This window comes from Nomascus leucogenys, chromosome 22a (assembly GCF_006542625.1).
Source record: "Nomascus leucogenys isolate Asia chromosome 22a, Asia_NLE_v1, whole genome shotgun sequence".
Lineage (NCBI taxonomy): Eukaryota > Metazoa > Chordata > Mammalia > Primates > Hylobatidae > Nomascus > Nomascus leucogenys.
The window spans coordinates 11,864,845-11,869,830 of record NC_044402.1 but is presented as its reverse complement, the minus strand read 5'-3'; the positions used below and the strand labels follow the sequence as shown (position 1 = coordinate 11,869,830).

Here is a 4,986-nt window from a genome sequence, read left to right as displayed (position 1 = left end):
GTCCTACAGTACATATAATTGTATCCCTTTTTTTCATGAAAAGGTCCATCTTGAGGTCCTTCTAAGTCAGCAACTTAGAAGGTTTATGTCATTCTTTTTAGTGGCTGCAAAGCACACCGTACCCAAGTTCTGCCACAGTGTCTAAATCCGAGGCTTGTCAATTACATCTCAGTAAAACTGGGGACAAATGCTAGCTGTTTGGTTTTTTGATTTGGTGGCTTTTTATTTTACTGTTTTTTGCAGTTGCAAACAACATTTCTGCAAACATCTTCATGCCCGACTCTTTGTGTCCACGTGCACATATTTCTCTAGAATTGACTCTTAGGAGTGGAAATGTTGAGTCTGAGAGTGTATCTATTTCACATTCTAATGATACTAGCAAACTCCCTCCAAAAATGGACGCCAATTGACACTCACATCAACAATGCATATGTGTCTCTTTTTTTCCACATTCTTGACAGCATTGGGTGTTATTAGACTGTAAAATTTTTTTGACACATCTAATCATCTCAACCTTCAAATCCGGCTTAACTCTGATTAAAGTGGGTATTTCGAGAAGCCCTCAGAGAACAGAGCTTTGGAAAGGGTGCATGGTAGAGAGATGCGTCTCTAGCCTCCCAGAGTAGCAGCTGGTAGCTCCACTTCCTTTTCCTTGTCCAGGGAAGGAAAGTCTCTCCCAAAACTCTTGGTCCTGGAGTCACAGCCCAAGCCCCTCGGTAGTTCCCTCAGGAGCAGAGGGTCTCCTGGGTCAACCAGAATCCCCACTGAGGTGGATTTGCTTCTGGCAACATCTCCAGTCTGAATGTGATCCCAGGCAATACTTAAGGAAGCAGCTCCCTCCTGTTCTCTGAAAAATGCTGTCTGCAAGGGAGAATATGCATTTGGGAGGACTGGAGAATTACAAACTCGGTTATGCACAGTGAGCCCAGGAGAATATGAAACAAAGTGTATGTCCTGCAAGAACCACAGGTTTCGGAGATGTTAAGAGTGGCCTGCTGGGCCCACAGAGGGGGCTGCTGGAGCATGAGAGGGGCTCACCTCTTATTCCGCTCCCTCCCCCCCAACCCTAGACTAGAAGGAATCTATTTGGAGAATGACACTTGGAAAGAGCTTGCCACTTGTGTTGCCTAAAAAGATATAGAGAAAGGAGCAACGGGGCATTTCCAACATTCAAACAGTGTCACATTCATCCCAGATTCCGAGGTCCTCCTGGTCAGCACATGGGGGGTGCGGGGGCAGATGGCCCACAGACACCTGGGATTGTGTTTGCAGACCTTAATCTCCTAAGAGCCCAGGGATGGCCTCCAGGCCTTGCTGGCTTGCCTGCCTTCCTGTTTTTATCCTAATAGGCCTTATACAAAGACTTCAAAATGACTCATGGAAAAAGCCAAATGAGGGAAGAGGGCTGGAGTCAGCCACCAAGTGGAGGACCGTGGGAGGCCCACAGGAATGCTCATCAGTGACCCAGGAACCTGTGTGGTCTCAAAAATGCATCTGCAGGAAGGTCAGGACAGGGAAAGTGGGTGCTGGGGACACAGAATGAATGCTTATTGGAGAACGTCCCGGGAAAGAGAAAAACAGCGGTGCTAAAATACATCCCCGAGATGGGCATGGTATTTAATTTCCAACCTGCTTCCATTTCTATGTACTCAGACATTCTGTCCTCCTATGAGGAAGGCAGAGTGGGTTTTATTATTCCTATTTACCGATGCCCAGAGAAGGGGTGTCCTCTCAGGTAGCACCCCTGACCCAGAGGCAAGGGTCCTCCTCCCAGTTTCTTAGGAACTTGTGGGCCTTATTTGCCTGGCCAACTATTTTGCATCCTTTACGGCTCAAATCTGCCGCCAGAGCTGTCCCCAAGGCCTCTACTATCAGTGCTTCTGCTTGTGTCCAACTAATACTCCGAGCCATGTCCTGTCATTGTGTGCTGTAACTCTGTCATCTTCTGGCTACACAGTAGGTAAACTCCTCTCCCACCTCCTCCACCTCCCCTGGCCTGGCCTCTCCCACCCAGCGTGGCTGAGCAGAAGTGTGTGAAATAGCTGGATGGGAGTGTCAGTAGATGCTAAGGGACAACTGGACATGTCACTGCAAGCCTGAAGCCAAAGTAAGCCGGGGTGCCTCAAATGTGCACCACCTGCCTGGCAAAACCACCGTGGGGTTCTGAGGATCCCAGTTCTACTCAGGAAAAGGAGAAAGACAATACTGGGATCCAGGTGGAGGGTGGAGGTAGAGAAGGAAAAGGAGCCGGAGTCTGGAATGCCTCAGAGGTGCTGGCACAGGGAGGGAAGGGGCAGGGCAGGGGCTACTGGCCTAGGCGCCTTCGAGAACGGATGGAAAGGGTTCTTTCACTGGAAGCACGGAGGCCCCGAGCAATTCCAAAGGCTCCCTCTCGTGGCCATTTGAGGCCAAAGCTGAGTGTTCAGAGATGAATCCTGCATTTTCCTCTCTTAGCCAAGGGTGCAGAAAATGGGTTCAGAAGAGAGAGGAGGAGAACTGGTCTTGGAGTCCGGATTCATGTCCTGACCATGCCACTAATTCACCAGGTTGCTTTGGGCAAACCACTCCACCTCTCAGCCTCAGTTTCCTCATCTGGTTAATGAAGTGGTCTACCTGGCACCATGCTCACGACTGTAGTCCCAAAGCTTTTCAGGCCAAGGCAGAAGGATCATTTGAGACCAGGAGGTTGAGACCAACCTAGGCAACATATCAAGATCCTGTCTCTACAAAAAAAAAAAAATGTTTATGTAATCCCAGCACTTTGGGAGGCCGAGGTGGGTGGATCACGAGGTCAGGAGTTTGAGACCAGCCCGGCCAATATGGTGAAACCTCATCTCTACAATACAAAAAAAAAAAAATTAGCCAGGTGTGGTTGCACGTGCCTGTAGTCCCAGCTACTTAGGAGGCTGAGGCATGAGAATCACTTGAACCCGGGAGGCGGAGGTTGCAGTGAGCCAAGATCATGCCACTGCACTCCAGCCTGGGCAACAGAGTGAGACTCCATCTCAAAAAAAAAAAAAGTTTAGAATTAGCCAGCATGGTGGGGCACACCTGTAATCCCCACTACTCAGGAGATGAGGTGGGAGAATTGCCTGAGCCCAAGAGTTCAAGGTTACAGTGAGTCATGATCACGCCACAGCACTCCGACCTGGGTAACAGACCAAGACACTGTCTAAAAACAACAAACTAAGAGGGTTGGATGAGATGAATGGCTCTCACAAATGAGAGTGCTGAGATAAACACTCTGCACATGTTACTTTAGCCTCTTCCAATGACATGGCAGGACTTTGGCTTTGGGATGATAGTGACATTGATAAGTTGTTTCTGTGCTTGGCTCTGTAGCACAGGCCAGCTCTGGGCTGAGCACTCCACATGTGATGGCAGGTAGGTGCCACATACAGAGGAAGAGGCTGAGGGTCAGAGAGGTTACATGACTTACCCTTGGCCACCCAGCTGATGAGTGGCAGAACTGGGACCTGAAGCCAGGTTTATGGCTCCAGAGCTCCCCACTCTCCTTGCCCACGGTGTTTCTTACGGTTTCTAAGGTCCTTTTCATCTCCAACTATCTGTGATTCGAGGTGTCTGAGGAAGAAAAGAGATTCACAGGAGAGACTAGGGTCTTGGCAGATAGATAAGATAGGAACCAAAGAGACAGTTGACAGGATAGTCAGGCCTAGAGCAACCTCATAGACAAAAAGTATGGTCTTTACAGGAGAAGAAATTATGACCACTACTCAATTAGCCATCAAAACTATGTTTTCTGGGCCACCAAGGAGCACAAGAAAGGGCCCCATTGTCTGAAAACATGTTGAACTAAAATATCATCAGACTTTTTAAATAAACTTTGCAACTGCCCATACCAAGCTTGCTGCCTCTGAGCAGCCTGGAAGTTCTCGAATATCCATCCATTTATCCATCTGTCCAACCATCCATCTATCCACACATCCATTTATCCACCCACCCATCTCCCCATGCCTCCATCCATCCACCCATCCATTCAATTGCCCACCTATCTACTTATCCATCCAACCTGTCCATTCAGTCATCCACTTCCCCATCCATCCATCCACCCACCCACCTCCCCATCTTTCCATCCATCCATCCATCCATCCATCTACCCATCCATCCAACCCTGAAGCCAAAGTAAGCGAGGGTGCCCTTCACTTTCTCAGTCAAGAAATTACAGGCTTGACAAGATCCTTGACTTGGTCCTGTTCAGGGCTTGTCCAGGGACCCTCACCCTGGGGATGTTGCTACAGACCCAACTCTAAGGTCCACTGAACACACCTGAACTTACATCCACTGCCATGCTTCTTGCTCTGGGGAGGATTGGCTGAGATCTGTTGAAACATCAGCAAGAGTTCTCACCCTGGGAGTGGTCTGCAGCCCTCCAGCCCAAGTCTTCCCAGTCTTCTCCTTTATCCATATGCTTGTTACCAGTGGAGGGTCTTGACTACAAGTCATCCAGGTTCTTGACATTTTGAACAAAGAATTGGACAAAATGCACAAACAAAACAACGAAAGAATGAAGCAATGATTTACTGAAATGAAAGTACACAGTGGGAGCATACTTGAGCAAGTGGCTCAAGAGCACTGGCTGCAAATCTTCTAGGGTTTCTGTACCCTCTAGAGGTTTCCCATTGGTTACATAGAGTTACACCCTATGTAAATAAAGACTTGGCCCATGACCAGTCTGATTGTTGGCAGGAGGTGACCGATCAGAGGTACTTTACATTTTACTTGTGCAACACAGTGGGAAAACGGGTAGGGTTTGCAAAGGGAGCAGCCTCTAATCCTTGTTACTTGGGTGTGGAAAGATGGTGTTTTCCTTTTGATTCAGCTCTAGGAAGTCCGTGTGAATTGCTGTAGGGTCCCTGCCTCCAGACCCTATGCTCCTGCCTCACGCTCTTCCTCCCAGTCTCCCCTCCACCCCAGACCAGCATAGCTAAAACAACCCCTACTCATCCTTTAGCCTGCTGGAAGAGA

The 4,986-nt window shown here is 48.6% G+C and overlaps 1 long non-coding RNA gene across 1 annotated transcript; it reads right to left on the bottom strand.

Moving 5' to 3' along the window:
• Positions 1-202: 202 nt before the first annotated feature.
• Positions 203-3,586, bottom strand: LOC100581338. Its single transcript, XR_001113714.2, has 2 exons — positions 3,440-3,586; positions 203-861 (listed from the first exon to the last, which is right to left on the bottom strand). It is a non-coding gene; the product is annotated as an uncharacterized LOC100581338 (long non-coding RNA).
• Positions 3,587-4,986: the final 1,400 nt, after the last annotated feature.